Source organism: Pinus tabuliformis, chromosome 6 (assembly GCF_031772625.1).
Source record: "Pinus tabuliformis cultivar Carrire ecotype Pingquan chromosome 6, CPIR1, whole genome shotgun sequence".
NCBI lineage: Eukaryota > Viridiplantae > Streptophyta > Pinopsida > Pinales > Pinaceae > Pinus > Pinus tabuliformis.
The window spans coordinates 1757334726-1757356885 of NC_142292.1; positions in this window are offsets into that span (position 1 = coordinate 1757334726).

Sequence of the window (22160 nt, forward strand, 5' to 3'; positions counted from 1 at the left end):
GTCACTTTGACCACCCTATACTCTAGCTATTAGTTCAGTCTTTTTTGCAACTGCTCCTCCTCTCATGGATTCGACCCCTGAGGCTAGGATGAGTTGGTTTGAGGCCTATATTATGTATTTTCTTAGTCATTCTATAGGTTGGACTCAGTTGGAGGTTTGACTATTGATCACAGACACTAGTGTAATCAGTATTTGACAGAATTTAATGAATGAGTTACAGTTATTTTAATGGAATACCCGTGGTGTGGACTTTTGACATAGTTTCTTCTTATGTTTCATATGTTTAAATGTTTTGTACTGCCATGTTTTAGTTCACTTCTATGATATGTTAATTTTCAAGTTGATGAGAAAAATACATATTACATGTTATGTTTTGGGGAAATCTTCATAGTTTGTCCATTTTCTGCAGTTTAGAAAGAATACATGCTTGTCTTGCTCTTTCTAGCACCTCACCAATCCTATCCATCTCACTTCATAACCTTAAATTTTTTGAGTGCCTACCTACCTTGCTCCATCAAATGTCTACAATCATACCCTTATTTACTTCGACCTAGTCTATTTAACCTAATCCTCTTCCAACAACCCCACCAAATCAAATTAAACAACCTCTGCACGCCATATCTAGCCTAAAACCCTAATCTATCCAACCATCTTGGCTGTGATTCTTTGGAGAGAGCCCTCTCCTACCTGGTAGGGCTAGATACCAAGTCAAAAGATTGGTCTGTGATTACCTTAGCTAGACTCTTTCTCAGCCTCAGAGATCAGGAGGAGTGATAACAAAATAAAAATATTTTAAATATAATAATGCACTAAAATATGATTTTTTAAAATAAATTCTATTGCCTTCTCATCTAAACCAACTCATTTATTTATTAAACTCTCCTGGCTCGGAATGGATGGAGTACTTCAACCTAATTTAATTAATTTATGATTACTTTGTTATTATACCTACCTAGGTGTGGTATAACACATTCCATTTTTCCTTTGACTACCTATTAGTTTGTCTTTGACAAAAAAATTATGCCCCTTATTCATAGTTTAACATTGAGAATTCTTTTTTTGTTATTTATTACTATTATTATTATTTAAATTTATTTATTTGTGAGGTGATTGGTTGACGTCTTATTATGGGTTGTTTAGTAACTTCCATTTCTATTAGTTATTTTTTTTTGTTTATAGTTTTAGTTCATTTTTATTTAACTTATCATTATTATTATTATTTCCATTTTTTTCTTCATATTTTTCAATTTAGGATGACAAGTTTTAAAGAGGAAAAAATAAATCAATTTTTTTTTTCCAAGTTTTATTACTTTTTAATTTGACTTAATATTTTTTGTCTTTTTCTATGGTGGGTTGTTTAGTAACTTCCATTTCTATTAGTTACTATTTTTTAGTTTTTAGTTTTATTTCCTTTTTATTTAACTTTTTTTTATTATTTCCATTTTTTCTCACATTTTCAATTGAAGATGACAAGTTTTAAAGAGGAAAAAATAAATTAAAAAACTTTTTCCAAGTTTTATTACTTTTTAATTGACCTAATAATTTTTTTTAATATGACAAATTTTAAAGAGGAAAAAATAATTAAAAAATCTTTTTCCAATTATTTGTTTTTAAAGTTTTGTTATTTTTTAATTTGACTTTTTTTTTTTCAATTCCAATTACATTAATCATAATATTTTTTCTTGTTTACACATCACTTTTATAATTAATAACTATTATGATAATTAGTTATTAGTTTTTAGAATCTTGTGAGAATTTCTTTCCTAATTTTATTAAGAAAATTAATTTGATGTATAGTTACTAATTTTTAGGATCTAGTGAGCATTTTTTTCCTAATTTTGTTGAATTTGTTTTTATTTAAGCATAGTTTTTATAATTTCTGGCATATAAAAAATTCAAGAAATTGATCTTATAACAAAAAATTGAATTTAAGAATTCAATAAATTAATCTTCTTGAATTCAAGATTTTTATTTTTATTTTTTATTTTTTAAATTCCGTTCACCGGTGTCTGTGATTAATGTATTCCACTTTGACGTTTGACATTTATTGGGAGGTTACTCTTCAATTTCTCATATGTTTCATTTGGTTTGTTAAAGTTGTTTTATCTTCTTTTCTCAAACCAAACAAAAAAATGGTCTTAGCTACCATGCAAAAAGTTAATGTGTGAATTTTGTTAAAGCGGTTTAATCCTAGTTTTATTCAAAGTGACGGTGTCAAATACTAATACTAAATCACAAATCATAGAAAAACTTATCACAAATCATAGACAAACGTATAATATTTAGAATTTTTTTGAAAAGGGCTAATGATATATTTTATTTATTTTAATATTGATTTATTTTTAATGATTTTTATTTTTTATTTTTCACTATACAAAATGTCTTAGAAACTAAGTATTTTGATTAGAAACTAAGTGTTTTGATATCTATCTATAGTTACTAGTGATTTAATTTATATAATTGTGCTAGTTATAATTTAGTTGTTAAATTAATAGTAAAACAATTGTTATTACGAATTATTCATAAATATTAATTAACTTGTCTTTACAATTTAATTTAAAAATTAATTTAATACTAAATCACAAATTATAGATCATCCCAACTCAATTTCGCTCTTCAAAAGAAAGATATGCCATTTGAGAGATAACAATAAAAGTTTTGTTTCATATTCCCATGCCTTCACTACCACAAACACAATTGCATTCAACTCTATATCAATCATGTTCAATTCCCATGAACTTTGTAGGAGACAATTGGTTGTGCAAAACAAGTTTCTTGGAATTGACATCTCATTGAGTTGAAACTAAGTTTCTCCATATCAATTTGAACCAAACACTGCCAAAAAAATAAAGTTATAAAGCTTCATTACAACCAATGGGTTAAGGCGGCTCATCAAAAAGCAACATTTTAGCACAACATTTTCACTTTCATTTGTATTTTTTTATGAAGGCTTTAATTGATCATCTCACACTTTGTCAGCTAGTCATACTCCAATTAACTATATTTAAACTAAATAACACGTATTAGCTACTACTTAGCACTTGTTATTTTCATCATGTTAATTTTCGAATGTCCCACTTTAAGTATAATTTTACACAATACATATATAATATTAAATTGTATAAATTTAAATTGAATTAGTAAAATGTGATGATAAAATTGGTAATAATTATGCTTTTTGTATTTGTTATTAATAAAGGAAGATTCAACCCTATGAAATTTATAATAAATCTCACATCTTAGATTTTTCTTTACCAATAAACTATTCCAATTATAAAAACTTGAAAAATGTAATAAATATATCTTTCTGTAGCATAATTCATCCCCAAAAATAAATATTTCTTCGTAATTAGTGAAAACAATATTTAAATATTGAAGGAAGTCTATCCTAAAATGACCAAAACAGTTGCAGCAAGAACCACATGATTCAGAGGACGTGTTTTGCTTCAATTATTGATTGTTATTTGCAAACACCTTCAAATATTGAATACATTTGTTTAGTGTAGTGAACACAAGTTTCCTGAATTCATTTTGAATTCGTCATACTGTGTTCATAGTGTTCCTACTTTAATAATAAAATAGATACACATACTTTGAAACAAAAGAATTTTGCAATGCAAAAGTTGAGCTTGTGATGTCACAAATCTATGTAATATGACCAATTTTCATAATGAACATATATGTTGCAACTTTTACTTGTGTCTCTACTATCATTAAAACAATCAATTGCCAAATTACACGTTCTTTATGACCATTGTATCTTGATTATATTACCGACTTCAATGTTGACATGCATTCAAATAACCTAAGAACAAAACAAATAATTGAATATATGATTATTAGGGGGGACCTCAATTTCTCAATGGGTGCAACGAAGAGTTGGGGTCCCCGTCCTTAGGTTAATCCTAACTTGGAATTTTCTCCATTTTTTTGAGTAACCAAAACCTTATTGATATTGATCCCGTCAAGCTCATACCCACTTGGCACAACAAAATAATGAGAGAAGATAAAATTGCAAAGTGCCCCCTTGATCATTTCTTAATTGTTGAACATTTGATGGACAATTTGCCTCTGATAAGGCAATGGATTGGGGAATTTGGAGGCTCAAAACACTCCCCAATCATGCTGGAAATTAAAGAAATTGGATAAAAACCCCTTAAGCCCTTGAAAATCAACTCATCCTGGCTATTTGATGAGACTTTTGTAGATATAGTTAAATCTACCTAAAGGCCTTTCGATCCTCTGTTGGTTGTCTAGGCAAGTGGACAATTTTCTCATAGCCTCAAAGTTGTGAAGGAGGCATCCATCAGATGGTTGATCAATAAGCGGATGAGGGACACAATAACTATAAGAAGTGGAAGCAGATCAGGGCTATGACTTAGAGGAATCAAGGTAAACGATTTTAATATTAGAAGGGGGGGGGGGAAGAAAATCCTCTTGGTTGACATTGCAACCACATGGAGACTAAAAAGCTGAGCTATATGTTTGAAGCCAAGTGACGAGAACACCAAGTTATTCCAGAACTACATCAAAGGGAGAAAAATGAGCAACAAAATATGGAAGTTGAGGTACCTAGAAGGGAACACCACCTCATCCTTCAAGGACCTTGAAAACTTGAGGATAAACCACTTTAGATCTATTTTTAAAGAACCCCCCTATGCCTCCATATCAAAGGTGGTGCACTTAGTTCTATTCTTCCCAAGCTTTGCTAATCTTGATGACAATGAAGATCTGATGGAAGATATTTCAAATGAAGAGCTAAAGAAGGTATTGAGTGGCTTGAAAAAGGACCAAATCCCAACGCCAAATGGTTGGATGATCGAGTTCTTATTGGGGATTTTTGAACTCATTGGTGCAAACCTGCTCTGAGTTATAGAAGAATCCAAAAATACAGGCCACATTCATGCCTCTTTCAACTCCAATTTTCTTGCATTAATCCCCAAGTTTGATGACCCTTCCTCATTTAATAATTTTTTCCTTATATCACTTTGAACATGCATCTACAAAATCATATCCAAAGTCATCCCCCTTAGGCTAAAACCGATCCTATCCAAGGAAAATTTTTCCGTTTTGGAGGGAATAAAAATCCATGAAGCCATAGGGGTTGCTCAGGAGGGCCTCCACAACCTTAAACAACAACACTAGAAGGGTTCCATCCTCAAAATTTACATATCCACGGTCCTTGACCAAGTTAGTTGTATTTACATCCAACTTCTCCTCACCCATTTGGGATTCATAATTGACTTTGTAAAATGGATCATGAGTTGTATTTCCTTCAGCCTCCTTTGTAGTCCTCATAAATGGATCTACTTCTATTTTCTTCAATGCTGAATGTGGATTAAGGCTAGGTTGTATCCCATCCCCCCTCCTCTTTCTCTTAGTTGTGGAAGGTCTTAGCATATCTCTAGAGGAAGCACGAAGAAGGAATGGTTTCTAGGGTCTCAAGGTAGCCCCCACTCTTCATACCACTCATCTTCTTTTTGTTGATGATTTCCTTATCTTTAGCAATGGATCGCATAGGGATGCATGAGAAATTAAGGAATCTATTGCTCTCTTTGAATCTGCAACAAGAATGATTAAAAATATTGTTAAATCAACCATCACTACCTTTGGTCTCAAAGAGGGTGAGCTAAGACTTTATCTGCATTATTTTCCTTTCAATTTGGCCAATTTGGATAATGGGTTCAAGTACCTGGGTTTCCTCCTGAAATTGAACTCCTACATTAGTGCTGATTGGAAATGGCTTCTTTTCAAAATAGAAAAAAGGCTTAAATCATGGAACATGCGCTGGTTATCGAGGGTTGGTCACTTAGTGTTAATCAAATCAATCTTAGAAGCCAAACCAATTTACTAGATGTCTCTATCGTGGATACCCAAAGGCACCCTCAAAAAAATCTAAAATTCTGATATAAATTTTTATGGGCATGCATCTTTGAGTAGTTCGTTTTGCCATGGGTAAATTGGTCCATAAATGCCACTCCCAAGGCATGGGTGGTCTTGGGTCTAAAACAAATACCCCTTTTCTCACAATCATTTGCAACAAAAGTAGGCTAGAGGCTTTTCTCCTCTCAATGTCTGTGGACCACTATAGTTTATGGGAAACACACTTTCACTGTATCCCTTAAGGACTAGGTTCGAAGCACCAATAAAAAAAAGCAAAGCACATCCATCATATGGAGGGTCGTTATCAACTCTTTCTCCCTCATTGAAAATGTACTTAGTTGGAAAGTGGGAGAGGGAACTTGTCTTCGCTTGGGTATAATCCATTGGATGGAAAGAAATAATGCCCATTACCTTCCAGAGGATCTAATTTCCCTTCTACATGAAAATGGGTTCTTCATTCTTAACCAGATTGTGCCCCCCATTAGAATCCTCTTAGAGATCAAAATTGGCTATCTGAAGGCCATTTGAATTTACCTTAGTGCTTCAGAAGGCATTGGTCAACCTATATCCATGCCTTAAGAGGTGTCCATATTTGTAGCTTAGAGGACCATGATGAACTGGTATGGAATCTCCCCACTTCAGGGTCCTATTTGCCCAAATAAGGCTACCTCACCCTTATTTCAGATTGAATTCCAAATCCATTGGAGCATTGGTGGCATCATATATGGAAACTCAAATGTTAAGCCAAATCCAAATTGTTTATGTGGTGTGACTGGAAAAAAAAATCCCCACTTGGATTTACTGCACCAAAGACAAAAAAAGAAGGGTTGGGTTGGTGTAGTCTTTGTAAATCAACATGTGAATCTGTCACACACCTACTAATAGAATGCTCCTATTCCAAAGCCTTATGGAACTTCCTATCAGTCAAGCTAGGATAAGATTACAGATGGTATGGACCGAATCTTATGGAAGCATGGCAAGCATGGTGCAACAATGGAGGAACCATGGACTTCATCATTCTTCCCCTCCTATCCTGTTGGGGAAATTGGTTAGCTAGGAATAAAGCTATCTTCAACAACAATTTGACTGCTCTGGAATCCTTTTTTGCCCAATCCCTAGCCATCCTAGACCTCTTACCAAGGATGAAACTTGCCTCTCACACCAAAACTACCCTCCCTCCTCAAATAAAAAATAACATGCCTTAGTGCTTTTTCTATGGGGAAACTCAGGGTCATCTGAATATATGTGGAGGTGGTGTTATCCTTCACATTGATGAAAATCACTACTTTCACATGAAAATGGGACTGGGTGAACGATTTAATAACTATGCTAAAATCATGGCTCTCAAGCTTATATTATTAATATTTTCTCATGAACAGAACATTCTTTCTCTTTAGATTCTTGGTGACTCTCAGTTGATCATAAATTGGAAAAGGGGTTCAAAAAATTGTCTTAATCTAAGACTTTGTCCACTTTTGAATGATATAAACCACCTAAAAAATGATTTCTCATTCTTCTCTATTTCTCACATCTACATGGAACACAACTCCACAAAAACTGCGCTCTATAAAGAGGGTATTTCATTGGCTTGTGGGGCATGATTAATAACATAGTATCACGAGGGTGAGGCATAACAATTTTATCACCAACCCTTCATTAAGGAGGACATCTCAAAATAATGGTCCAACACAACACCTTTTTTGGTTTCTTGCTCTCTTTTTGTTACTTCCCAGCTGCAAAACAATGAAAATGGGTTGATCACACAACCCCAATTTTGTATATTTAATTATATCAAATGCATACACCACGAGGAATTCTATTCAACACCATATATAACTGATCTCCATAGTTTTTTCATGTTATATAGACTTGTAATCATTAACGACTACAACATATTTTTGATATCATATGAATACACGCCAAACATGTATCAACATAATGTAATTTTATTTTCATTTCTATAATAAAATAACGCTTTTTATTCAAGAAAAAAAAACTATTTGACTATATGAAATCAATTTAGTTTCATGAATTGATATAAAATTATACTCCAAATTCAGAATCTCAAACATACCATATTTGGACAAGTCTTGACCCTGGTTGTTGTCATCTTAGTTTGTTGGATGCATATTGGACTCATCATGATGCAATTCATGTTATCTTGGGCATAAATTAAAATTTGCAAGAGATAGTTGCAATTTATATCTGTTTATTTGCTATTTGAGTATTAAAGAAAAAACTAAAGGTGGCAACAAAAAATCACTTGTTCCAGGTATTGTTTTCTTTCTTGTTATTTAGTTTCTTGTTTGGGGCTTAGTATTTAATCATATGCAATGGTTCCAACATTAATATTTGTAGCATGAGTTCAAAAATCTGCAGTAGAAATGTTGTAAGACATATTTGTGTTGTTTCAATGCATTTTTTTGAAAGAAAGCATATACAACAACCATGTTCTAATACACATTGTAACCCTCCCCCTCCTCATTACTGTTAAACACACATGGGCAGCGAGAGAATCTGAAGGATAAAACATGAGAGTACAATTTTTATTAACAAATGATTTACATTTATAGTACATGTTGTGATTGTCGGGTTTCACATCCCAAGGTCTCTTGGACTCCTTTTGTCTATTCGGCTTCCACACTAACCCATTGAGGATTATGTGTCCAACATTCCCCCCCTTAATCTGAAGGGTTATGTATGAGTCCAAGAAGAGAGCTATAATACAAAATGTGCAAAAAATGCATGGCAGCACTACGCTGAATGTGCTCTATGAAATGTTGGTATAAAGGGTGGTGGTTTAAGGATGACCACCAACACTGGAACGCTTGGTGCAGTTCCCGGAACTCTTCCAAGACTGGCAAGAAGATGAAGTCTTCTGCTAGAGGAAGTGCTCCTATTGTTTTGAAGAGGGAAACCTTCAACCAATAAAAGGAGGTCTCACCCTGCATAAAAGGGAGAACTTCAACCTAAAAAGGGAAGTCTAAACCTGTGATGGTTTAAAGATGACCAACAACTATGGAATGCTTAATGCAATTCCTGGAACTCTTCCAAAACTAGCAAGAAGCTGGAGTCTTCTGCTAGAGGAAGTGTTCTCAATTTTGTTCCTGGAATTCTTCCAAAACTGGCAAGAAGTTGAAGTCTTCTGCTAGAGGAAGTGTCCTAGATTACCAACTGAAGGCATGTTCACGGGCATCTTTGTTTCTGGCTACAACTCTGAAACTGGTGTGGCAGGTTGTGGCTCAGGCTCGCTTGATGTGGCTTTGAAGCTTGTAGATTACCATCATTTCCCCCCCCCTGTCAGATACAAGGTGAGATGTTGGAGAAAACTCAACTGAAACACTGTTCAATACTCTGGAACAAGGTTTGACATGTGTTTGGAATATCTTCCTGGCTGTTGATGCCCATTGCCAAGGAGCGATCCATCCAAGTTGAATCTTTGTTCTTGTAGGACGTTTATTTCTGAAGCATCTGTGTGAAGAATGACTGGTTTTATGACAGTGCTTACATGGATGAAGATCAAAACAATGATCTTTCAAATGGCCAACTCGGTCACAGTGTTGGCATTTCACAATTTGTTGTCGTTGTTGTTGTGGAAGAGAGGCAAAGTTTGGAACAACTGAAGCTGAACTGTCATGAAGAGCAGGTGAACTGTCATGAATGAATCCAACACTCTAAAACTGAATGGGCTTGGCATAGTCTGGAATATGAAAGGACAAGTCCTTGTCATATCCAAGACCAGTTCTATGCTTGTTGTGGACAAGCTGTTCCCAAGGTCTGATGATGGGCTTGGGAAGTGCAGACTGAGTTTCTACATCTGCATGTACAACTGCTGCTTTATTGGGTACTAAATCTGAACCAACTGTAACATTATTGACTTGCTTTTGATGGGTTGCAGTCTCAATGTTCTGAATAGAAACATGTTCAGAATGACTCCTCTGTTTTAGTTCTTGCTGTAGCTGAGTTTCAAGCTGCAAAAAATCAATTTTCTCTTGTGCATTTTGTAGACAGACTTGAATGTTTGTGAGAGAAACTTTGCTGACTTTTAATGTTTCATGATTAGTAGACAATATGAGAGTTTTGAGGAACTCTAATACTTCACTGATTCTAGCCATTTTTTTTTTCAATGTCATATTTACACCTTAAAAACTAATCACAACTACTACTCAGTGTAGAAAAGTAATACCCACTCACAGTACACAGCAATATCCTTTATAAATGTGCAATAAGTGAATCAAGGAATCAATGCATATATATGTAGACAAAGATTATAATGAGTTTTAATACCACAACTAGGGCAACAACAATTGCAAACTTGCTTGGATCCTTCAAATACTCCTTCACTTTCAAATCAGAAATGATGGGTATCAAAACTTCAACAATTATAACACAATTCTCTGATCTTGCCACTTTTTGGCAATGAAGATAAGCAATGAGAGTAAATCAATATTTTCTGATCTTGCCACTTTCTGGCAATGAAGATAATCAATGAGAGTAAATTAATATTTTCTGATCTTGCCACTTTCTGGCAATGAAGATAAGCAATGAGAGTAAATTCCAGCAAGGAATTTCAGACCCATAATGCTGCTCCAACACTTGCTCAGGTCATAGGCATTGGAATGAGTCTCTAGCACGCTGAAACAACAGTGATAGACCTCCTTACATGTCCAAATACTTAGCAAACTGTATAGTTGTTAGCAGTCCCTCTGGATAAAACAATCGTAAGTCAAAGTGTTTTGATTCTCGAACTGATAGTGGAGCCCTCCACTCTGAAACAGTAATTTCATGGAAAGTAGAACCCTCCACTCCGAAGCAATAATTTCATGGAAATCCGGACACAACTATTTTCATAATGCACAGGTTTGTGTCAAAATATCATGACGATGTTGCCTACCTGGAATCTTTCACCATGATGTGACAGAGATTATCACGATCAGTCCACAGTATCAATGATCCAATGGTCTGGCACTGCTCCTCGAACTCTGTAGTGAGTCTACGCCCTCAAAGAACAGGATGAAGAATTTTAGCGCGGACAGTGTCTGAGGTGAACATCAACTGAGGAAGTGTAGTCTCGCAAACCAGACTGCCCGAGTTCTGTCAACCATGACTGCATTTCTTTCAATCCCCATGATATATGTTGCATAAAAGATAATTGCAAGATCTGCGATTGGAGGTTTCTGTTTAAAATCACAAACAGAGAACATACATTGATTTCCCATGGGAAATGCCCTCAGATTTCTATGTGGGGATTGCTGTAGTCCCCAAGCTGCAGAAAGGTCGACTGGAGTGATAGACCTCCTTACACTATACTTCATTCACACAGTTTTAAAAATTTATGAGCCATACTTCTCACCTCCTCACATAGGCATGGGATTCCATTGTAAAAATAATTGATTTTCACATGAAGACTATGAAGATTTCAACGAACATATATACAATAGAGTTTAGCATTCCAATGCGCTATGACTGAAATGAACCGCTTGAAGGAAACAACATACCAAAAACACACATTATCTCTTCAAATGAAACTATCTCCAGAAAGTTTATATCACTACAGTTGTTTCCAGCTTTGACTCAGTATATACCAAGAGTATATATTCAGGGTGAAGTCCCGAGACTTGCTGCAATGGTAAGGCTGAGCGCTGTTACAAATGAGATCGCGTGGTAAGACGAGGAACTGTTACATGACAGGTCGCGGGGGTATATATACAAGATGAAGAGCCGAGGCAATGGACGGCATGCCGCTGGCTCAAACTGCGTATCGCCGAGGTTAGTCCAATAGACAGTAAAGTCTGCGTTTCTTACAAAGCAGGAGTAGCGCACAAATCAACTGTTCAACGCAGCATGACAATATTCCACCGAAACTTCTTCAGACAATATTCCAGTGCTGAAGCCGTCCCTCTCTCAACGCTTTCTGAATTTAGGCAGGAAGACTGCGCAGTAGACAGAGAGGACAACATTTAGCAAATGCAGAATATGAGTGTTATTTGCATGGGAGAATGCACAGAGTGCATGTCTAGCAAGGGTAATAGAAATGTCAGTGTTGGAATTTCTGAAAGGCGCAAAGAGGATGCAGAAAATTATGCACAGAAGACACGTAGAGAGGCAACGTTTGCAGCAGGTCTCTTGACAGAGGGCACAAACAATATCAAAAACGTATATGACACTGCTTGGGGCAAGCTATAATAAGGTGCAGCGGAAGGTGAATGATTAATAGAAAGATTTAGTGGGGCAGAGAGCCCAATTTAGGTCCCGCGTTCTAACAGTTACAGATTTTAGAGAGTCTAGATAACGCTGAGGTTTAGAAACAAAATCACAGAAAATGACCACAAAAATTAGTGGCTTAAATTGGAGCAGGACCAGCAATCGCTCGCTCTGATACCATGTTAAACACACATGGGCAGCGAGAGAATTTGAAGGATAAAACATGAGAGTACAATTTTTATTAACAAATGATTTACATTTATAGTACATGTTGTGACCGTTGGGTTTCACATCCTAAGGTCTCTTGGACTCCTTTTGTCTATTCGGCTTCCACACTAACCCATTGAGGATTAGGTGTCCAACAATTACAACCCTCACTCAGGTTAGAACGAGGTGGTTACTATGCTGACCCAAAAATCCAAGGTGCCGTTATGGAAATGGGGTCTAAAAATTTCAATATTTTTCAACTTATTCAAAACCTCAATTGTACACCATAGTTATGTTTGTCTTGTCGAGACGATTCCAGTGACATAAATTTTTTCGCGATCCATCCTTAGGAGCAGAAGATATGACCAATTAAAAATTAGCCAATATGTTAGTGCCACATGATCAACCCACCATGTAGCACCCACCTGGATATCCTAGTCAGCCTCCTCCCCACTATTTGGCATTGGTGTACTGGCTATCGACCCGTTCATGACTTGGGTCCTCACATATAAATGTGCATGTATACACATATTTAAGCCACTGTCCCATTCACGCTGGGCTCATATTAATCCTATTGGGGGTTCCCTGAATTAAAGCCTATGCGATGCATGGAAGGTAAGCGGGTGTGACCCCCTCCAAGGATACATCACCTTGGTGTTGAGTTGCCCCAATTCTTGCACATAAAACACAAAGGGACACCTCTGAGAGACAAAATCTGGGATGGAAAGTTTCCCGTTAGTTGCGGTACCAGTTATCTGTCTACGTGAGCTCCGCTTCTGGTATTTTAACATTACACATTGTTTCTACGATTATCCCTTCAGTCCTCCTGCTATCCAATGTGCAACCTCCAACTCATTCTGGCCTTCTCCACATCATCGACTATTCCAAGATGTCCTGGGCCTTATCACCCCGACGCTCCCTACGTGTGCTCCTGCTTTGAACTTATAGAGATGAGAAACTCTAGGACACGTCACCCCAGGCTCCTTCCATTACATATGTTTCTCTCAAGCTCACAATGAGGTTTAAACAAAACGAGTGTAACCCACCAGTGTACTCTGATCCCTGGTTCTATGAAATACTTCAACACATAATTTTTTAGGAAGGCCAATTTATATGTATGGTATCATTGTCACTGGTTAGGGTATTAGGCCAAGGTCGACATGACATAATGTTCTGACAAAACTGCAATATATATAAACTCATGAGCAGAGTAAATGATTACAGAAGGATAGGTTTGGCATAAAGACACTGCAATAATGCATGCACATATTCTCCTTCTTGCACACAACATTTAGTAGGACAACTCCCTACATTTTACATACATTACAATGAGGTCCATTCACCTCAGAATTTCATTCATACTATTGAGTTTAATGGGTACTGGAAGGGTGACATGGGATTTCCTTCCCAGCCCTTTTATGTTCAGGGCATTCATTATTTCAACTCAACAATCAAACTCCAAATTTAACCAATCGAAAAAGGGTGTCATGCATTTCCCAATACATACTCATAGTACTGCACAATTGTGTTCACTCGGTGCATCTAACACAATATAGATATAAGTCTCTATTCATACAAAGCATTAATTTAGAATCACAACTATAAGGATTAGTCAACAAAACCTCATTCGTTTCACTCACAAGTGAACCATGCATCATTCAAGCAATAAAAACAAGCTTAAATTAACAGTTTGAACACACACACACACACATTCGATAGCATAAGATTCATGTACAAAGAGTTATCTTGGATTGAATTTGGAGTTGGGAAACTGAGCTTGGGACAACAACTCTCCACCCAACCATATACAAGCTAAAACCAATCCTTACTTGCAACTTTCACCCCTGAGCCATTTTCCAGAGACATAGGGGCTTAATCAAAGGATTTAAGCAAATTTCCAGTGAAACAGGGACTCTAGGGACTCTAAAGGATCACCCACCTCCACCCACCAACTATTTAACCAACTAATAACAACACAAGGAATCGAGAGGTCCACTATCTCCACCCTTCAACTATTCAACAACCAGTAATTCCAGGGAATCTAGAGACTTCCTATCCACCATAGAGTATCAAGGGGGGTCTAGAGATACAAATATCCACCCTCCAAACAATCAACACAATGGTTCTACCCACCTTGGGGAATCCATAATCCACTGTAAAACAAGACAGTAAGAAAGGTTGCAGAATTCCTCCTTTCAGGAATCCAAGGAGCAACCCTCCACCACATCCATAAAGGGAATCTAGCGAAAGTCATCTCCACCCTCTAGCTAACAAGGAGTGTAGAGGTGATTGTACTCACCTGAGAGAATTCCTCATGCCACTCCCTCCAACGGAATTTAGTTATTCTAGGTGCTTCTTCTTCGCTATAATGCTTCCAAAATTATAAGCCTCTTGTTGACTCTTCAAAGATCCACTGGGCCTAGTTCAAGGGATTAGACATATATCCTTCTCCTTGTTAATTCATAGTTAATGCCTCCCCTTCCTCAAGCCAACCCTTCCTATAGAATGTTCTTCCTTTTCTCTCTTCTTCTCTCGCTGATCAAATGCACTCCTGCTCGCCCCACCACAAGGTTGACTTTTCTTGTCTCTTTCCCATTGTGCATGAAGTCCATGCCTCATCAATTCTCATCCTCTTTTCCTTGTCTCATCTTCCCAAGCAACATGGTCCTTGTACTTTTCATTATACCATTTATTTAAGAAAAACCAGGCTATTTAAGGCTCACCAAATAGCCTTCAATGGCTGTCAAAATCAGTTCATACTTCCTGCAATAAAGAAACTTGAACATCCCAAGAAAGTAACATCCTCAGTCCTTAGAATTCATGTCCCTTGACTCAAACCATTTTGTGAAAATTTACATTGTATACATGAGGGAAATATAACAGGTCCTGTTACAACCCCTCCCCTTGGGGAACACTTTCCCCAGTGTTCTTGTCCATATATAACACAAGAGACATACTTAAAACAAAAATAGTATCTATGGAAATTTATATACCCAACTCTATACAATATTTACAATTATATACATTGGCTTCAACCAACAAACAAAATGGGATATGATGCATGCATTGTATCGACCATTTCCCAAGTAGCTTCCTTGGGTCCAAAGTGTTTCCACTGCACTTTGACTTGCTCTATTACTCGATTCTGAAGTGTGAGGCTCCTCTGGTCTAGAATGCATAGTGGTTTTGGTTGGAACTCTCTCTCTGGTTCCACTTGTAGCACAAAACAATCAATCACATGGTTAGAATTATATACATATACTAAGCAAAGAAACATGGAAAACATCATGGACTTTGAATGATGGAGGTAAGGCCAGCCTATAGGCCACTGACTCTATCCTTTCAAGTATCTCAGAATGCCCCAAAACTCGTGGTGCCAACATGGCACATGTCCGAATATTCAAAAAACTTTTGTTTGGTCTAAATCTCAAGTAAACATGTTCCCCAACTTGAAACTATTTATGCAACCTATGATGATCTTCATAAATTTTATTCCTGCCTTGTGCTACCTTTAAATTTTACTTGGTGGTTTTCATTTGTTGTTCCATCTCTTTTAGCATATGAAGCCCAATAAGGACCTTGTTTACTGGATCATTCCAACTAATAGGAGTATTGCAACTCCTTCCATAGAGTGCCTCGAATGGGCTCATCTTTAGATATTCTTGGTGCCCATTGTTATATGAAAACTCTACAAGTGGAAGGCACTCTTCCCACTTCCTTGGTTAGTGCATCACATTTATCCTCAACATATCTTCGAGGATTCTATTTATCCTCTCTATTTTCCCATACAACTATGGATGATATGTTGTGCTTAAGGCTAATTCTTTCCCCAAAGCTACAAATAATTCCTTCAAAAACCTTGAAGTGAACTTGGCATATTTATTTGAAATGATTTTCTTTGGAACTCAATGCAACCTCACAATATCCTTTATGAACATTTGAGCCACCTTACTAGCTGAGTTGGTGGATTTGATTGCCACAAAGTGAGCCACTTTACTTAACTTGTCAATGACCACCATGATTTCATCACGTTGCCTAGAGGTGCTTTGAAAAATGTAATTAAATCCATGGAGACCACTTCCCACTCCCATTTTGGAATGGGAATGGGCTACAATAAACCTGCTGGGTGTTTGCATTCGAGTTTCACTAATGGGAATTCTATGCATTAACAACAAAATCTACTACTTCCTTTTTCAAATTAGGCCATTAATAATTTTTTTTTTTTTTTTATGGACATGAGAGTATTTTGGTATCTTGGGTGTCAGGAATACGACTTAGTATGGAAACATCTCAATAGAGCCTCTTCAAATCATCATTGTTTGGCACATATATTTTGTTCTTGAATCTAAACAAGCCATCATCTGTGAGACGATATTATTCATATTTTCCACCCTCACCCTCTTGCTGTAAATTTTCCTTTATCTGCTGATACTTCTCATCATGCTTCCATGCATGTTTGACCCACTCTACTAGGTCCATTCCATAAGAACTTATGGCTGACAAGTGATTCAATTGAATCCTTCTATTGAGTGCATCAACAACTCTGTTTTCTTTGCCCTTGATATACTTGATTTCAAAGTCGAACTTGCTAAGTGTCCAACCATCTATCCTATCTTGCATTCCACTTAGGTTGATGAAACGAATATTTTATGCCTCCATGACGTGTCATAAGTGTGAATCTCCTACGGAGGAGGTATTGCCTCCACACTTTCAATGCATGAATAAAGGAAACTAACTCGAAATCATGAGTTACATAGTTTGCCTCATGTTCATTTATCTTCCTTGATTCATAACAAACTACTTGTTCTTATTGCATCAAGACTCCACCGAGTCCCTCCTTGCAGGCATTTGTGCAAACGAAAAAATATTTGTCTAGATTTGCAATCCTCAACATTGGTGCATTAGTAGGCAACCGCTTCAATTGTTCAAAGCTTGCTGCACATTCATCTGCCCACTTGATTTTATTTCCTTTCCTTTGCAAGGATGTGATAGGGTGGCCTATCTGAGAGAAATTTTTGATGAACCTCCTGTAGTAGCTTGCCAACCCCATGAATTATCTAATATCATTCACATTTTTCAGCGTTTGTCACTCCACTATGGGCTTGATCTTTTCTGGATCAATTGATATCCATTCCTTGGAGGCGATTTGCCCTAAATAATGTATCTGCAATTGGAAGAATTGACACTTACTAAGATTTGCATAAAGCTTGTGTTCCCTTAACATCTGTAACATTGCAACTAGGTGATTTTCATGTTATATTTTATTCGTTGAATATACCAATATGTCATCAACAAAGAAAATCACAAATTTGTCCATATAAGGACACAACACAATGTTCATTAAACACATGAAAGTTCCAGGGGAATTATTAAGACCAAAGGGCACCACCACAAACTTGTAATGCCCATATCTGGTATGGAGTACAGTCATATGGATATATTCTTCCTTGGTGTGTAATTGATGATACCCTGACCTCAAATCGATCTGAGAGAAAATTGGTTCTCCCCTCAACTAGTCAAATAATCATCAATCCATGGTGATACATACCTATTCTTTATGGTTACTTTATTTAGTTTCCTATAATCAATGCATAGTTTGAATGTGCCATAATTTTTCTTCACAAATAGCACGGGTTCTCCCCACAGAGACACACTCGGCCTTATGTAGCCCTTGTCAAGCATATCCTTGAGTTGCATATTTATCTCAACCAACTATGGAGTTCTCATTCAATATGGTGCATTTGATTCCAAAACTCCTCTTGGTATCAATTCAATAGATAAATCTACCTCTCTGTGTGGGGTTAATCCAAGAACATCTGTTGGAAACACATCTTTGAACTGCTGCAATGTAGGATATCATTTTAGTATTTCACTCTCCTCTTCCTCAACGTTGCTTTTGGCTTTGTCATTACTAGAATTTTGCACAACAAATGAATGACAACCCTTTCGATAACTGCGTTTGGCCTGCATGGTCATGATCAACATCACTAAAGTAGGATTTCACTTGCCTTGTAGTATTCTTCTCTCTCCATGATCATCCAAGCACTTTATTTCATTTTCAAAACAATCAACTTTGGTGTGTTTATAGTACAACCAATCCATGCCCAACAAAATGTTGTATGCACCTAATGGTAATAAATTTAAGTGCGATGTCATTGGCATACTGTTGAGCTCAAACACACATGATTTCACCCTATGGATTACTCTTCTCTTTGTCCCTGTTGCTAATTAAACCAACCATGGTTCTAAATGAATTTCCTTAGACAAATAACATCTTTCCATGAGCTCAGGACTGATGTAGTTGTAGTTAGAACTAGGGCCAGTTAAAACATAAATAATTTCATTGCACAACTTACCTTCCAACTCAATTATGGATGCTTGGTGATCTTCCTGCTGATTATCTATAACTGCATATATCCTAGGAAAGCTATGCAATATGTATCCCATAGTGCGAGCTTCTTGTGCACTATAGATTCGTGGACCTAAGTTTTTCTAATGTGGGTAGTCCCTTTTATGGTGATTATGTCCACATTTCCTACAGGATGGTGTGCACGACCTTTGTCCATTGGACTATTTTTTGGCTACGCTCGATCTGAATTGGCTGCACTCATGCCTTCCTTCTTGTATGTAGTCTTCTTGGGCCATTTCCTTTTTCCTTTCATGCTATTCTCCGATTTCTAATCACCTTTGAACTTTGTCCCACGTTTTGACTGTTTGTAGTAGTGTTTCAACTTTTTCATAGCATCGTCTAATGTTTGAGGCTCATGAATTTCAATTCAGTCTCTAAATGATAGGGGAAACCCATTGATAAGTCTTTGGAACTTTTCCTTCTCATCTTTAAGATATGGCACATATATTAGCAATTTCAAGAACCTGATGATGTATTATTCATCCAAAATTTGTACCATTCTGAGCTCATAAAATTCTTTTTCGTTGCTATCAAAGTATTTATCTGATAAATACTTATCTTTGAAGAACGTTTGAAATCACCAAGTAAACTCCTCTTCTGTTATGCCCCTAACCTTCTTCATCCCACCATATGTTTTCTTTTCCTTTCAAACTATAGGTGGATACCTTTGCCTTCATGTTCTTAGAATAGCCATGAATTCTGAATAATTTCTTCATGCTAAGAAACTGAGACTATGCTTCTTCAGATTTCTTCATTTCTCCATAAAATGTGGGTGGCTTGGCCATTTTAAATTCCTCTTGTACATAGTCCCTTTCTCTCCTTCTTTGATAATGATGATGTCGATGATAGTGACATCTTCTGGTAGTAGAACTAGATGACCTACCGGAGTGATGCCCATAAGTGCTAGTCCTTCCTTATGGTGTGCTCAATGGTGCATTCCCTCTCATGATGTCTTCACTTTCTCGTTTGTGCATTTTCTTGGACCTGCTACCATCTGCTCCATTTTTTCTCTCTCTTGATTCCAAATGGCTCTACCTCTCCTTATGACAAACCCTAACTCATGCTGCCTTTGTCTTTGTAGGTCTGAGAGGATTTGCAAGATAATTGCGTTTACCTCATCTTTCCTCTCGTGAGCTCTTACCAACCTTTTATTATCTTCCTTACAACTCTTGATCTTGGACCTTAGGCTCCTTAAGGTATCCATCCAATAAGGAGAGTTTTCGCCACCCCTTTTCTCCATCGAAGCTTCCTCATACCCATGTTGTGACCTATCCGAACTGTATTGAAGCATCATGGTACTCATGCCTTTGTTTCTCACTGTCCCTTGTGGCTAGTGATGTGATTTCATTCACACACAATTATTAGACATATAATAATATGAATATATGACATAATCATGACAACGATCTTGCTTTATTGGAGCTTCTATGATAAGCTAGCTAGAAAAAACAATCCATATTAGTACATCAATATCAAACCATTAACATCACTTCACCTATGTGAAGTACACATTATGCATGCATATGCACTCCAGTTATATCAGTCATCACAAATAGTTATCTCACACAATTACAATAAAATCATATTAGTCGTTAGTCCATGCTACATAATCAAATTATGAGGTAAGCATATCAACCATGTATGCAAGCAATCAATTACAGACTGGCTTCTAACACCTAAACATTAGTTTTGTTAATTTTTAAAAAATAAATATGAAACCCCGTTGCGAGAACCTTGCTATTACTTGCCCATGATAGAGCCCATCCAGTCCAAGTCTTGAACTTAGATGATTTGATACCACACTATAACCTACCCCTTCCTCGTTACAACCCTCACTCAGGTTAGAAGGAGGTGGCTACTATGCTGACCCAAATATCCAAGTTGCGTTATGGAAATGGGGTCTAAAAATTTTGATCTTTTCTAGCTTATTTAAAACCTCAATTAGACACCATAATTGTGTTCGTCTTGCCAAGATGATTCCAACGATACAGATTTTGTCTCGATCTGTCCTCAATATTGGAAGATATGACCAATTAAAAATTATCCTATCCATTAGCGCCATGTCATCAACCCACCACGTGGCGCCCATGTAGTGCCCTTGTGGAACCCATGTGGCTATCCTAGTCAGCCTCCTCCTCGCCATTTGGCGTTGCTGTACTAGTTGTTGACACGTTTGCTTTCAGCAAGTTTTATTTTTATATTTCAATATAAAAGAAAAAGTAAAAAAAAGGCTATGACATAGGGACCTATTTTGAATTTTTTTTGTAAGGTTCCTATCAAAAAGAGAAGGAAAACAAACATTTTGTATATATATAGATATGAGCCTAACTTTTTAGGCTAAAGTTGCTGGTTCATACTATAGAAATTGGATCATAGGGCTTTAATGGTCTAAAGCCAAACAAAACGCAAATATGATGAAGTGAGATTAAAGGACGTGCAATTTTCAAAGTGGATAATTGTACATTTAAATAATCTGCAGGATCAAGGATATCCTAATGATTCAAAGAGCACAAACATTATGATGGAGCGAACCCCTAAGAATCGGTACATCATGAGATCAATGGTTAAGATGCCTCCCAACGGTTCTCTCCTAATTTTTTAAAATCATTACGAGAGCCCCCAAGGGGCAGGAAGTGGTTTTGTGGAAACTGCCTAAGGAGCACGAGTGGGTCAAGCCAACATGTCTCATTCTTACATGTCACCCATATCATTCCATGTCATCCTTTACACGTCAATGTCATCCATCATAAGTTTCGATGTCATCGTGTTTTGTTTTTCTTGCCATTGCATAAAAAATAAAATGGATCGTCCTGCTTATCATTGGCCTCGTCTACCATTGCAAAGCACAACGATCAACATCCAAAGTTAATTGTCAACTCTACATCAGAAGCCAACCATTCTCCTCTCCAATTACCAGGTAATTCATAGTCCTGTATCTTTCCTTCTTTTCTCTTCAAATTATGAAGATGGAGGAAATCCGAAAATCATCCAAGAAACCCACTCTTTCTTTGCCAACAATTCACATACCTCTTATGGACAAAGAGGTTGAGATATGAAACCACCATTGTCTTTTTGATCTTGTGGAGATCTGAATAAATATTTTTGATTGTTTCAATGATTCAAATGACCTCTTCTCAGCCGTTCAATTTGGTCTTTATTACGTAATTGCCCCACATACTTACCATTTTCCTGAATTTGTTAGCTAGTTAATAGCCTTTCTTATTCCATAACTAAATTTTGTTATGTCTTCATCGGGAGAGAATATCTTCGAAGTCACTCCAAAATTAATTTGCAAAGCCTTCAATTTTCCTATAGTTGAAAATCCTAACAATTTCACTAAAAATTATTTGCTTCTCACTTATATAGAAATTCCCAAGGAATTCAAGAAAGTCTATTTAAGCTTATACTACTTTCCAGTTCACAAATTACTCTAGTAGCAACAAAATATCCTATGACC